Raw genomic sequence first — 15984 nt, forward strand, 5'->3', positions numbered from 1 at the left:
ACTGGGCACTGAGGCTGTCTGCCCCTGCAAGTTGTAGAGAAAAGCTATTGATTGTTTCTTACTCATAGAGTACTTAACACTGTAGTTAACTTTATAAGGTTCTCCAAAAATGTACCAGCGTCAGCTCAAAGGTTCCTGAGACATGCAAACCTGGCATTAGTACCTTACACAGAGCACAAAACAGGAAAAAGCCCTGAGAAGGCACAATGCTTTTTTCACAAATAATTTGGCCTCTTTTCTTTTTATTTCTACTGTGAGAGATTAGTTTAGACTCTTGTGATTCATTCAGATTTGTTCTAAACTCAGTGATGAGAGAACAGCCATAATATGCCATGTAACCAATTTATCTGTAAAGTCATCACCCATATAATTTTATTTTAATTAAAAAGTGCTTTCTGCATTTTCCTTTCCTTATCTAGCTTAATACCCACTGAAACATATTTTAAAATCTAATTGTCTCCTTGAATGGAGAAAGCTGTATTTTTTGATATTTTTTATTGTAGGGGATTCATAAGTAGGCCTTTAAATCTTTCACTCCTAGGTCATTGGACTGAACTTGGAAGAAATTTTCACTGAATGTATACTGTACTCATCCAACGGTTGATTAGTAATTTGCTTCCTAGCCCAGTGTACCTAGCTAGGTATAGGACATGTGCAACCACAGTGTAACAGCCTGCTGCCTATGGCATTCTAATGGATGGGAACTACTAGAAAGCCAAGGATTAGTAGCTGTAATTATTCTTATCAATTCTCTGTTGTTTATTTATAGAGTCCTGAAGCCAGACTCTCAGCTCTGTTAGCTATAAACTCATGAGGGTGCCTGTGGGATTGTAACCTGGAGACAGACATTGTAAATAAAAACAAATGCTTTCATGTTGAGTGTGGCAACTGGGAAGGAAGATAAATAGCAGCAGGCCAAAGATGCCTTATTTCTCTGTGGCAGAAGGAAAGCTTTGACTAGAGTCCCCACATGGCAGGAAACTTGGGGCAGGTTCAGACTTCATTTCTGGAGTCTGGGCTACATTGAATGATTCTTAGGTCTTCTCCACATAGATCTGCAGAAGTGTGTAGAAGCCCTGAGAGGCACAAGCTGCTTCTGAGCTGGCTGTTGAGAACATGTCAGTGCCTCTTTGAAGAATCTGGGGAATAAGGAAGCTGAGGAAATGTGGGCTCCTAGTTGATGTCATGGGTTGAATTCTTGAGTACTTAGCTGGTATTGCAGGTTGCCTCTCTGGACGAAGATGTTCAGATGGAATTTGGTGTGCAGGGTATTTATTAGGGATCAACACCTGAGGAAGGGAGGAGGCTTGGGGGGAAATAGGATTGCTTGGGCAGAGGGAGAAGCTGATACGTGATAAAGGCACCGCTAAGCTGTGGCCAACACTAGGGGGAGCTCTGGAGCATATTCTACCCATCAGAGTAATAGCTCAAGTTGGGATGAAATTGCTGAGCCTATCTACTCAATCAGTCACAGAATACTGGCTGCCTTTTCAGGGTGTATCGTTAGGTAAGGTGACTTTCTGCAGCTGAGGCAAACCCTGAGGAGCTGACAGCTGGAATAACATGTTGCCCCTGGAAGGGGATCAGGGGGACGCACCTCCATGACTACCACAGCTAGTAGGTGACAGAGTTAAAACTGAGGTTGGGTTCTACTGACTCCGAAGCTGATGGTATTCCTTCACACTTTCATTCAATTAATAAAGATTTATTAAAGACTTTATTAGTGCCAGGTACTTTTTTAGGCGTTGAGGGTTCAGCATTGAAGGAAAAGAAAAAGAAAGTAAAAAATCCTTGCCCTTAGGGAATTACCTTTCAGTTGGGGGCCAAGCTGTAACAAAGAAATACAATATGTAGTATATTGGATGATAATAAGTGCTGTGGTGAAAATAAAACATTAAGGGTGGTGAAGACTGTGTGTGTATACGAGGGAGGGATAGAATAGAGGGTATTGCTATTAAAAACAGAATAGTTAGAGAACTCACAAAGAAGAGGACATTTGAGCAATGACCCAAAGAAGAGACAGACGCGTGTCTTATGGGTGTGTGAGAAACCATTCCAAGTAGAGGACACAACCGGTGCAAAGGTCTGAGGTGGGAGCATGCACCGGGTATTCTTGTCATAGCATTTCCCTGCAAGTTTTTGTGTGCAACGTAACATCTAGCATAAGCTTTGCACAGAAGGCAGTGTTTTCAAACTTCCTTCATTTATGTACCACTGTGATACTTTTTGTAATATTCATGTACCATCTGTACTATTATTTAATTATATTTTTATTTAATTAGCTTCCCTTTTTACAGCTAAGTACATTTGTTTTAGAAGGAGACTTTTGTTTTGTGGAAATAAATGAAGACCACTCAAATGAGAACAAGCAAAGACTGTTTATTTGGAGCTTACTATATAGCAAGGGAGTCAGCCACCATCACTTGTGTTTGGCACAGACTCAAAGTCAGACAGGGGAGTGGAAAAGTGGAAAAAATCAGGTATGCCTTGATTGGAGGCTGTTGGCATGGGGAAGCTGTAGGTGGACTAACTAGAATTGGGGTACTCTGCGATTGATCAGGGGTGCATATTTAGCTCTCTTTGGTTGGTCCTGAGTTGGAAGTGGGGGCAAAAATTAGTGAAGCTCTCAGTTATTAATCGAGTTCTGGCCATTTTGGGCCCATTGTTTACAGGGGTTATTGTTTGGCTTCCTGGACTGGTTGATGCAGATAGTGGTCTGACTTTTTACAGTTTTGACTTGTAGATAGTAAGTTGACTTCCTAGTCTGGTTACTGTAGACAATGGGTAGGCTTCTTGCGCTTGTTGGTACAGATTGTGGGTCAGAGTTTTATTTATTTATTTATTTTTATTTTTTTGCGATACGCGGGCCTCTCACTGCTATGGCCTCTCCCACTGCAGAGCAACAGGCTCCGGACGCGCAGACTCAGCGGCCATGGCCCACGGGCGCAGCTGCTCCGTGGCATGTGGGATCCTCCCGGACCGGGGCACGAACCCCTGTCCCCTGTATCGGCAGGTGGACTCCCAACCACTGCGCCACCAGGGAAGCCCCAGAGTTTTATTTTTATATATGGTCTGGCCATTATCCATTTGTATATGCAGTTTCTCAGTTTTATTTCCCTAAAATACAAAGCTAGCATAATTTAGTGTGTTACTTCTATTTTCAACATAATTACATATAAGTATAGATAACAGCAGAAACATATAGACATGTATACATGAACATACCTGTTAAAAATGTTTTCCATGTGACACCTGAAATAATTTTATGTACCATTAGGGTTACATCAAAAGGGATGTGTAGCAAACTTTGTGATATTTTAGATATTCAATATATATTTTATTTTGAACTATCAGTCTGTAGGGTAACCAGTATTTCCACAGTTTTGAGTGCATTTCCTTTGATTTAAATTTTTTTTCTGCATTAATACTTCATCATCTCCTGAGAGGATTAACATGCCACATCACTAATTTAATCATTGGTGAGAATTGGTCTAAGGAGATTTGTTCTAATTGATTGATGTTAGTTTCCCTAAGCTCATGGGGTTTTGATGCAATAGAGAAATGGAATGGGTTAATGCTTTGGGAGAGATTGCTTCAGGGCATTGGTATTGGGTATGAGGGAGAAAAGGGTGACAATGAAGACAGAAGAAGGGTAGGTGACAAAAAATGATTTTTCACCGGTTACAGGGAACTCAGAGCCACATTCCTTGGGCCATATTCTTCAAACTGGGGAAGAAATTAGCACTTTTTCCAGCCTCATTTTGCCTGATCTTCACAAACACATCCTTTGTTTATGCACATCTAATGTGCTTATTCATTTAGTCTAATGTCATTTTGTGTTTATCTTCTCCAGTTGACTGTGAAATCCTTGAGGGTTTCTGGAATTAGTCTTCCACATGCTTGAGCTCCGACCTATTAGTCCTGAGTTTGCCAAGTAGCAGCTGCTCAATAAATGTCAATGAGATAAATTAGCAAACAGATCTTCAAGGGCTCTTGCATATTGTGATTGTCTTCCTGAGCCTGGTGAAAGTAATGGCCAGTAGGGTCTGTGTCTTTCTCGCCATGGAATTTCACAAATAGGTTCCTATCAAGTGCTTGATGATCAGGTAAAAAGAGAGCTTGGAGGAAGACCAGCTGTCTGACTCTTTGGTGCCCAAGCTTATGATTTAACAATATGCTTTGTAGACATTTGGCCAAATGAAAGACATTCTGTGCTCTCTGCTTGATGAATAACCCAGTCTTCAATTGTGGAGGTTTGCTTTTGTAAAGATAAGAAATGAGGTGTTTGATGGAGAATTTTGGGGAAGACTGCCAGTACCCATGATAGGATAGCTTGGCAGTTCTTTGTCTATCTTATTTTCACATTCAGGAACAAAAAGGATCCTCCTATACTTCTTTTCTCTAGATTTTTTTTTTTTCTTTTCTCATTTCTGGTGGTTGAGGGTTGTCACACTAACTTTGTGTTTTGAGCAAATATATATATATTCCCTAAGAATGTGAAATGGATCTGATTTAATAAATACATTTTCAGTGGTTTACATTTTCTCATGTGAAAGAGTGCAAACTTTAAAAATGATATAAGTAAAACTCCACCCAAATGACAATCTGAACTTGTTCAAAGGGAGAGAGCTGTGTCATCCTTGCTTATCTCAATCTATCAAGGTCCAGAAATAGGAATTTTCTTTTTTTTCAAGAAACAATTAGATGTAGACAGGTTTCCCCATACATGACAGCTTGCTGGTTAGTAATGTCTTTCACAGCATGAAAGACACCAAAAGGAGCACAATATCTTAGGGAAACCTGGTTTCCCTTTTAGATATTTGGTTAAAGTACTTATTATGATATCTACAATTTAGTCCAAAATACTTCAGCATAGCAGTGTTTTTTTTTTAATTAATTAATTTTATTTTATTTTGTTTTTGGCTGCATTGGGTCTTCGTTGCTGTGTGTGCTTTCTCTAGTTGCGGTGAGTAGGGGCTACTCTTCATTGTGGTGCGCAGGCTTCTCATTGCGGTGGCTTCTCTTGTTGCGGAGCACGGGCTCTAGGCACGTGGGCTTCAGTAGTTGTGGCCACGGGCTCAGTAGTTGTGTCACACGGGTTCAGTTGCTCCGTGGCATGTGGGATTTTCCCAGACCAGGGCTCAAAACTGTGTCCTCTGTATTGGCAGGTGGATTCTTAACCACTGTGCCACCAGGGAAGCCCTCATTGTTGTTTTGGGCTTATGTTAGTTTAGGCTATGTTTCAGCAGTAGGGTGGTGAGTTAGCATTTAGTCAGAATGGCCGCTCTCCATAGGTGGCTACTGCAAGCACTGCAACCTCTGGTCGACATTAGACATTTTGCTAATCAGCATTATGCATGTTAGAAATCAGTGTTCATAGATAAAATTAGTATTTAATTAGTTAGCATACTGGATTTAACAATCAATCCCTCATTAGTGAAATTAGTGGTATTTAAGATTAGTATATGGCTTGGCTAAAGACAATTGCCATTATTGCATGAAGAAGGTATAAAAAAACTACCGACCATTATAGCTTTGGGCATGGTAGCTGCAGTCCTGCTCTTAAGGTTTTCAACTGATTGAATCAGGCCCACTTAAATTATCCAGGATAGTATCTTTCATTTAAAGTCGACTAACTGGGCTTCCCTGGTGGTGCAGTGGTTAATAATCCACCTGCCAAGGCAGGGGACATGGGTGTGAGCCTTGGTCTGGGAAGATCCCACTTGCCACGGAGCATCTAAGCCCGTGTGCCACAACTACTGAAGCTTACGTGGCCTAGAGCCTGTGCTTCGCAACAAGAGATGCCACGGAAATGAGAAGCCTGCGCACCAAACGAAGAGTAGCCCTTGCTCACCACATCTAGAAGCCCACACACAGCAACAAAGACCCAACGCAGCCAAAAATAAATAAATAAATAAATTAAAAGAATAAAGTCAACTAATTATGGACTTTAATCACATCTGCAAAATGCCTTCATAAGCAGCACCTAGACTAGTGTTTGATTGAGAAACTGGGGACTGTAGCCTAGCCAAGTTGACATATCAAAAAGAGCATCGTGTCCCTTCTTGGTTTTATAAGCAGCCAAGGCAGGCTTGGTGCCAATCATTCCTGTCCAGGCCCCCTTCATGGTCTAATTAGAAAAGGTCACCAATTGTGTTTAGTCTCAAGGACGCCTTTGGTCTCTTTCATTATTCTTTTGTTCATAATTCTGAAAATAAAAAGTAATGTTTCTAAAGAGTTTATGTTAAATAGCTTATCTTAACTTTTGTGTTTTTTACCCCCTTGAAAACCTGTTTGGACTTTCAAAATGGGCTTCTCCAGTTCAGTTGTTTGATGGAAAGAGGCTTTCTCTCCAAACATATTTCACTAAACAGCTGATGTGCTCTTCTGTATTCCATATAGAGCAGTGGTGGTATCCCAGAGTGAATGGCAGTGGGACAGACATAGGATTTAGAGTCTCATGGAGTCCCATGAGTTCCATGAAGCCCAAGCTCCAGGTCCTTTCTAATGAAGTCTGGAACTGCAGGCAAATTACTTAATATATTTGAACCCTTGATTCCTCATCTATAACACGGAGGCATTGACTGTAGTTCCCATCAAGAATTGTTATAAAGGTCAGAAATAGTATTGAGAAAAATCACTGGAACGTGGTAGTTTCTTAATAGATGACTATAATCATCACTTAACCAACAATTGTACCATCTGCTATACTAAATACTCTAATCAATACCAGAACAGCAACAGCAACAACAGCAAAACAAACACCACAGCACCAAGAGGAAGAAAAGCCTGGTGTTAATACCGCCAACATAAATATCCACATAAAACTGTCAAAGTTATAATATTGATAAAGAACAAATGGTATTTATTATCCAGTTTGTAGTAATAAATTCTTCATGACATTGAATTTCCTTTCTACCTTCTTTCGAGTTGAGTCATGTGTATTTATGACATTTTCTAGCCTTTATTATTAGTCTCAAAGATGTCATTCTTTTTTTTTTTTTAAGATTCCATATATGTGTGTTAGCATATGGTATTTGATTTTCTCTTTCTGACTTACTTCACTCTGTAGGACAGACTCTAGGTCCATCCACCTCACTACAGATAACTCAATTTTGTTTCGTTTTATGGCTGAGTAATATTCCATTGTATATATGTGCCACATCTTTATCCATTCATCTGTCGATGGACACTTAGGTTGCTTCCATGTCCTGGCTATTGTAAATAGAGCTGCAATGAACATTTTGGTACATGGCTCTTTTTGAATTATGGTTTTCTCGGGCTGTATGCCCAGTAGTGGGATTGCTGCGTCATATGGTAGTTCTATTTTTAGTTTTTTAAGGAACCTCCATACTGTTCTCCATAGTGGCTGTATCAATTTACATTCCCACCAACAGTGCAAGAGGGTTCCCGTTTCTCCACACCCTCTAGACCAGCATTTATTGTTTCTAGATTTTTTGATGATGGCCATTCTGACCGGTGTGAGATGATATCTTATTGTAGTTTTGATTTGCATTTCTCTAATGATTAATGATGTTGAGCATTCTTTCATGTGTTTGTTGGCAACCTGTATATCTTCTTTGGAGAAATGTCTATTTAGGTCTTCTGTGCATTTTTGGACTGGGTTGTTTGTTTTTTGGATATTGAGCTGCATGAGCTGCTTGTAAATTTTGGAAATAAATCCTTTGTCAGTTGCTTCATTTGCAAATGTTTTCTCCCATTCTGAGGGTTGTCTTTCGATCTTGTTTATGGTTTCCTTTGCTGTGCAAAAGCTTTTAAGTTTCATTAGGTCCCATTTGTTTATTTTTGTTTTTATTTCCAAAAAATGTCATTCTTAAACAATGTCTCAGTGTCTGGATTTTGCCAGGGAAACCTGCTTTTACTATACTGTTATAAGTTTGTTGTCTTTTACTTAGTATTACCACATTTCTGCTAATGTTATCCACATTTTATTTTAATATTAAACATTACAAATGGGAGGTAGTAAAATAAGCCTAGCCTTTAATAATTGGCAAAATGTAATTCCTCTTTTCTAGAACCAGAGGGTATAAGCATTTTTAATTTCTGATTTTCTTTAAATCTAATATATTTTGTGCTCTGGGTCCTAAGAAATATGTACTTGAGTTATTTGATTAGTGGCAGTAAGAAAAACCAGTTGACAAGACAATATCACATTCTTTGCAAAAGGCATGATTTTATATCTCAAAATATTTTGACTTGAAAAGAAACATACAAAACAATAAATTTAATGATTTCAGAGGTATCGCCATACTGTTGGGTTTGGAGATGAATCTTCCAGATAGGGACAGCTTGAGATAAAGTTGCATATAAAAATTTGTCTTGCTTCCCTTTGCCGTCCCTGATTTTCTGTCTTCCTAATCATTGTTATTATGATTAGGGAGACATTACATAGTCCTTGAGTTAATTATGTCATGCAGTGCTCCAAACCTCATAACTGTCTTGCCCACCCCTGCCTCAGAGATTAAAATGCATTCACTACATAACTATTCCCAAAGATTCCTCTTATCAACCAAATTAAGAGTCATTCCTTCTTCCCTTCCTCCTTTCCTTCCTTCTTTCTTATTGTGGACAAATACTGATTTCTTTAGGCTCACAGCACCAAATACTACTAAGTCCTGTGGTCATTGAGATGAAAAGGCATGGTCCTTTCCTTTAGCAAGCTTACAAAAAAGTGAAGAAGTGGACAGTGAAAACACAATATAACATTTCTTTAGTGGACATCTGTGTAAGGTGCGGAAAGCACTGAGTTCTCAGGAAATTCGTGGTTCCCAAGGAGGTGTTGCTTTGAGCTAATTTTTGAAGGAGGGTGTCTTAAGTCAGGTTGAGCTGGTATAACAAAGTACCGTAGAGTAGGTGGCTTATAAAAATAGACATTTATTTCTTACGGTTCGGGAGTCTGGAAGTTTGAGATCAGGTGCCAGCATGGTTGGGTTCTGATAAGGAACCACTTCTGGGTTGCAGACTGCCAACTTCTTAATGGAGAGCAGGAAGGAAGCAAACTCTCTTGTGACTCTTATAAGGGCACTGATCCCATTCATGAGGGCTCCACTCTCATAACCTCATCTAATCCTAATTATCTCCCTAAGACCCCACCTCCTAATAACATCACATTGGGGTGGGGTGGGGGAGAGTTTCAACATAAGAATGTTTTTTTGGGGGACACAAATATTCAGTTCATAAGAGGGTGACAGAGGTTTGCCAGGCAAATAAGGTGAGGGAGGAGTGTGTGTATGTGGTGGGGGGAGACTAGGGTCTTCCTGGTGGAGGAAATTGTATGCACAAAAGCTCAAATCTTTGAAACAAAAGCTCAAAGGTCTTTTATTAGGAAAGCTGTCAATAACTCCAACTTCCATAATAATTCAGCAAAGGGGTGATGGTAGGTTGTACGCTGTGGGAAGGAGGGGGAAGAGATAAAACTCTTAGATAAGAGAAGAGAAACTTGCACTTTATCCTTTTGTTGAGGGGACTATTGAGAAATTTTAAAATAATTGTGTGAAATTAATCATGTTTTGCTGTGAAATCTCAGAGGTGTCTCAAGAATAGAGGTGAATAGGCCATTTTAGAGGTTTTGGCACTATTCTGGCTCAGGATAAAGAAGAGAGGTGGGTATTAATTTAAAAATTCATTCATCCTTCAACAAATGCTTATTGAGTATTTACAATATGCCAGGCATGGGGGCTACAGAGTGAATATGAATTACCTCTTCACTCACATTGCTTATAAGCCAGTGGGAAATTAGACAATCAAACAGACTCTTTTCATATTGTGTTTCCGATTTTCTCCTTTGGGGATACAATGTGTTGTATATGAAAGAATCTTTGGATGAGACCATCTGGGGTTCAGATTCTGCCTCTGTAGCTTTCTACTTAAGAGACCTTGGACAAGTTACTTGTCCTCATCAAGTAATATGGCCAGGATTTGTGAAGATGAGAGAAGAAAAATGTATGCAAAGGATTGAGAACAGTGCTGGTACATCTCTTAGCTCTCAGTTTAGAGCTAAAGGAAGAAAGAGGAGAGGGCTGGAGCCAGGCAGATGATGGAAAGTGAGGGTACCATGTAGCCTAGGATTTACAACTTGCTAAGGAGGCCAACACAAAAACAGTGTTTCCTTAAGAAAGAGTCTGTCATTTTCTCCTTATTTCTTTCTAGCTCCTGAACTAGTAGCAGTCTGGTAGGGAGGGCGAGGTACATCCAACATAGAAGTTACTGTAATTTGTCTGCCATGACATGGATTGTCCCCGCTTCTCGATTTCTCCACTCCCAAAGTTGGTGACTTTTCACTTCAGCTGTTTCCCCTGATGCATACAGACATGCTTGACACAGGGGCCAATGGACTATTCTTCAGTTCAGGTCAGACAGTTCACAGAGACAGGAGTCTAGTATTAAGAATATATAAAGTGGAAAAAAGAAAGCAGAAAAGACCACAATGGTCAGAGAAAAGGAAATGATAAGAGAATACTATCCATTTAGAGAGAGAGCTTTAGACTGGCCACTCTTTCGCAACATTTTACATAATAAAGGCTCGGTAATTGATAATTGTCAAAATTCATGATTCTAAGGCAGTAGAATGGTCCTGGCATTTAGCAGAATGAGAAGCAACTGAGCACAAAATGGTCTGCAAGTAAACAGTGCCCACCTGACAAACATCTCTGGGCCGGGGACAATCCATAATTGTCCTTCAAATATGGATCTCACATTAAAGAAAGAAATCCTGTATAAAACAATATCAGAAAAAACAAAACAAAACAATATTAGGTCTCTCACCTGAGGATAGATTAAGATCTGAAAGACAGTTCTTTTTGGAGATTGCAGTCCAGAAAGTCAAGAACGTTTCTTCCAGAGTTGCCACGGCAACATCTCCTTCTTACAACATGAAGGAAGATAGAGGTCATGTTGGTGGGCTGTTTAAACGTTGCTCTGATCATGTCTTTTATTTCCATGGAGGAAAGGGGAAAAAGGCAATAGGCAGGAAAAAAATAAGAATGGAAAATAAAAGAGATAAAGGGATTTTCCAAATAGATTTTGTTATTGAAGGATTCATATTAATTCAATTGGATTTAAAGTCTAATAGGAGAATCCAAAATGAAATCTCTGATACTTCAAGGTGTAATAAGTATTCAAGTATAAGATGATGCAATGGCTACTTTTGTGTTGTGGAGAGGTACTTTAAACTAGATTTGTAGGAAGAGAGGAGGCTACAAAAGCCATCACTTAAGATGTAGACCAAGTGAAAAAACAGGTTTTCTTTAAGTTAATACAGCTTCTTTTGGTGATTTCATTTAAACCCACACTTTAGAATTATACAAAACCTCTGTTAAATTAGAGAATGGGGTGATATCCAGCCAGGAAAATAGAAACACAGAGGTAGTTTAACAGAATTTAGTATAGGAAACTAGTTTTCAGATATGAAGTTATTGGAAAAGTTAAAGAATAAAGCGGACATTATGTTCTGTATATTTTACCCCTGTGCTCCCCAAACACACACACAGTGGAGGGGACAGAGAGTCAAGCCAGAGATTAGCAAAAACAGGAGCTGTATCCTGGTCACCCCACTGCTGGAGGGACAAAGGGAGAAGGTAGTGGGTACAGGACTGCAGGGGCCAGGCAACCTGGTGGGAGCAGTAACCATGGTAAGGCAGACTGGCAGGATCTAGGACCACGGAAGACAAGTTGCTGCTGGAAATACGATCCAAGTCAGAGAGGGGGAAAAGGAGGGAGAGAAGAAAAGAAGGAGGAGAGAGAGAGAGAGAGAAAGTTTTTTGCATTTTCCCACCAGTGCCTCCCAGGCCAAACCTAACAAGAACCTTGTCAAGGGAGCCTGGGAAGTACTATTGCATGGATCAGCCTCCATGCAGGGCACAGGAAGGGCGCTGAATGGATCTTAGAGACAGGCAACTAAATCAGCAAAGGGAGTGTGGGAACATGAGAGAAGGCTGAAATTATGGACTAGTGAAAAGTCTGAATTATAAAGTACTTGAAATTACTTCAGAATGCATATTATATTCGACATTTTGTTTAGGGGGTCTGAGATTGTTCTAAAAAGGCCAATATCTTGGGTTTGAAGTCCAGAGATCCTGGGTGCTGCTTTCTAAAGTACAGAATCTGTGGCATCAAAGACAGCATCATTTAAGTTAGAGCAACTCTTTTTTAGTATCAGAATGAGATTCACCAGGATAAAAAATTTGGAGAATAGAATGAATTTCTTTCCTGAATAACTAATTATACTTCTAAATTATTGCAAATAAATATACAGAATATCCAATTCAATTTGAAGAACTGATCAGAAAAGTGATTGCAGTTGAGCTACAAGAAAAATTAGTGGAATGTTGATGCCAGCTCTATGCTAGAATCCCAGAATATCATCTTTGAATCTAGAGCAGTGTCTCTGGACAACCTCTATGGTTACTATCTTTTCACTGCCTCTCCTTGTACTATTCTAGCAGGCAGTACTATTCTATTCTTCTAGTACTATTCTGCTATTCTCGGCAGGCGGACTCTCAACCACTGCGCCACCAGGGAAGCCCCTTGATCATTTGTTTTATCTTACCTTCCACAATGCTTAGGATAATGTGTGTATATAGTATAGCAATATGTAGCATATAGAAGGAACACAAAAAGTAATCTACTGAAGGTCATGATCCCATGCTCCACCCACAACTCTTGGGCCCTTCAACAGCTCTGTGTCTTTTCCTCATGCTGTTCCCCATTGCCTTGAACAGTCTTTTCCTTTTATCTTTATGGAGAACTCCTTCTCTTTCAAGATTCAGCTTATATTTCACTTATCCTCCCTAGCTATCTTTGGCTCTCCCTATCCCAGAAGTCTGACTCTCTGAAAGCAGAATAGGGCTTCCCTGGTGGCGCAGTGGTTGAGAGTCCGCCTGCCGATGCAGGGGACGTGGGTTCGTGCCCCGGTCCGGGAAGATCCCACATGCCGCAGAGCGGTTGGGCCTGTGAGCCATGGCCGCTGAGCCTGCGCTCTGCAACAGGAGAGGCCACAACAGTGAGGCCCGCGTACTGCAAAAAAAATAAAAATAAAAAATAAAATAAAATAAAATAAAAGCAGAATACATTTCTCCCTTATTTGTATTCCTACGATATATAATTCATTCTTTGTTATGTAGAAAGAACCTTTGGTGTGAGAGTCAGGCAGATTTGGGTTTGAAACTCAATTATCACTTGTGGTCTTGCATATTTTGTCTTTTTTAGTGCTCAGTGTTTTGTTAAAATATGAAATTTAGGATGATAATTATTTATTTCACTGATTTCTTGAAGGGTTAAATAAAATAATAAATGTTCAGAACTTTGCCTAAATCCTGGCACATACTGGGTACTCAATTTTTATCTATCATAATGGCATTTATATTCATGTATTTTAGTTTTGTGGGCATCTATATACCTGCTATATTTTAATTGAATCTTGCTTTTGTATCCCCAGAAGAAAGGACTGAAAAGGTCTATTGAATTAAATTGTTTTCTTTTTATTACACAAGTACTTCTGTGATGCTGAACACTTTATATCTGCACTATCCAATATGGTAGCCACTAGTCACATGTGATTATATTTAAATTAGTTAAAATTAAATACAATTAAAATTCAGTTCCTTATTCAAACAATGTCCACAGGTGGCTGGCAGTTACTGTATTGGACAGTGCAGATTTAAGAACATTTTCATCTTTGCAGAAAGTTCTTTTGGATGGTGCTGCTCTAGATTGCAAGAGTACTGCTTCTAGCTCAGCATAATATTTCCAGCTTGGTCAGCTATCTCCTCCATCATTCTGGATCCTATATTTGTAGCAATCCAGCTATGGTTTAATTTCACTTTTGAGCAGCCAAATCATACAACTAATTTATATAGAATTTACAATAAGTTAAATTACCAAGTGCTTTAACTTTTTTCTCTATAGTGCTTTCATAATATTTTGAAAGTATTGACTATACCAAGTGTTGGCAACTTTTTCTGTAAAGGGCCAGATACTAAATACTTCAGGCTTTGCAGGACATACCATCTCTGTTGCAACTGCTCAACCCTGCTATTGTAGCATGAAATCAGCCATAGACACTACGTAATAGTATGGGTGTGGCTGTTTTATTTATAAACTAGGTTGTGGGCCACAGGTAGTTTCCAAGGCCTGGTCTATTTTCACAGACTTCACTGCTTCCTGTAGTGACATAGCCAGTCCTCTCTACCCTTTCCCCCTTTTTCTTTTGGATCAAAATAAGTCTACCTATAAACACTTCTAAATTTTTTTTTTGCCAGACTGGAGAGAATCCAATCTCAGTTGGTACTAGGGACTCACCTTCTCAAAGATTTCATCAGAATTCTGAAGGTTTACAGAGACCCCCAGAAAGTAAAGAGATATTAAGGGGTACTAACATAGTATGCTTACTGTGTACCAAGCATTGTTTAAACCCATTACACCAATTAGCTGTTTTAAACCTCACAACAACCTGCTTTATTGATGAGGCAAAGAGGTAAACCCAATCTAGACAACCGCACAGTATTAGTCTCTACACAAGCTTGCTTCCAGGCAGTGCTTGTGTCCTTGCTTTGACCTCCAAACTCTTTTTTTTTAAAACAGGACAGTGGCTCAAGAACCACTTTTCTAAATATATTTCCCATAAAAAATAATTTCAAGATATAATAATTATTAGTTCCTTGTACAGTAGTCTGTTTAAACAAGAATTAATCAAATAGTAAGTATGTGAAAACAGCAACACCACAAAGATTGAGCCATATTACTAGTGTAATCAAACATTAGAGCAGTCTTGGAACAGGCAAGCAAAATATTCAGAAGGCTGAATCGTGGCTGCACACCTAACTGATTTCAACCATAACTTGTACACTGTGAGACAGCACAGATACCTTATGCAGATAGTTCAGTAGCAGAATGGCACTTGGTTTGCTCTTAATAGAAACAACATAAATGCAACTGACAATCTAGAGACAGACAACGGCCTTATTCACATGCTGAAAATCTGGTTGTGTCCCTCCAGTCCACACTCCATTCACTGTGCAGTCTGTCGATGAGTAAACACATAGTGCAGGATTCATTCAGTGGGATCTAGGCCTCGTGGTCTAACCAAAATCAATTCTTGGTCGATACTGCAATACCATGGGGTATGGGGGTATGACTGATACGAAGGGCTATCCTGAGAGCAGACTTGTGAAGCTGAGCAGTTCAGACACCGAAAGTTTTTGCCTCTTAGTCTCCATCTTGTCATGTAGATGAACTCCATAGTATGGTCCTTCCCCATAATTTCACCATTGCACAGCACATTCAACTCATAAAAACTTGGAAGTTTTAGTTTTAAACTTAGAAATTTTTTAATAGTTCCCATAGTTATATGTGTAGAGCACCAAATGAATTTCTTCATTAAACCCTTTACTACACTGTCCCCTGATTGTCCATTATTTCATAAACAATCTAGACATATAGCAATCTATGGGTCTCTTCTGTGATAGTCTTTATCATCTTGATTTTCATCACCTTCATCTACTTTAGGCTTGTCAACTTTTGAAGTATCATCTTGTCCATTTTCTTGAAGCTTGTTTTTCTTCCAAAATTCAGACTCCCACTCAAGTTGTTATTCTCGTAGTCCAGGGACAAACTTAAATATAATTTCCTCTAATGTGTTATCCAACTTCACCGTTTCTAACGGGTTTGTCTCATGAACCTGTTTGCCACACCTTGGTCATATCATTGCTGTCTTCAAAGTGCTGGACAATACAAGTCTTACAGAAGGTATGGAGGCATTCTGTCACTGTAGCTGGCTTGATCAGATACAGATATAGCAGGTAAAGATTGAAATGTAAGGATTGATGTAAGGATTGAAATGTTTCACCAGGTGTTTCCTCTGGGTAGCCATTCGTGGTTAGCTAGGACTGGCTCTAGTAGTTCAGGCAAGCAGGGGTATGAAAGTATGATCCCAGTAGCTGGTGTGGAGTTCCCAACTGGATGTCC

General features: G+C 39.4%; 1 protein-coding gene and 1 pseudogene across 8 annotated transcripts in view; one reads left to right on the forward strand and one right to left on the reverse strand.

The window, feature by feature from the left end:
* Positions 1-15984, forward strand: part of LOC307188252 (uncharacterized protein) — a 401616-nt gene that overhangs the window by 18734 nt on the left and 366898 nt on the right. The window lies entirely within an intron of this gene.
* LOC307187748 (polycomb group RING finger protein 5-like) lies at positions 13942-15889 on the reverse strand (annotated as a pseudogene). The gene has a single exon. The product of its transcript is annotated as a polycomb group RING finger protein 5-like (transcript).

Source organism: Stenella coeruleoalba, assembly GCF_951394435.1.
Source record: "Stenella coeruleoalba genome assembly, chromosome: 6".
Classification (NCBI taxonomy): Eukaryota; Metazoa; Chordata; class Mammalia; order Artiodactyla; family Delphinidae; genus Stenella; species Stenella coeruleoalba.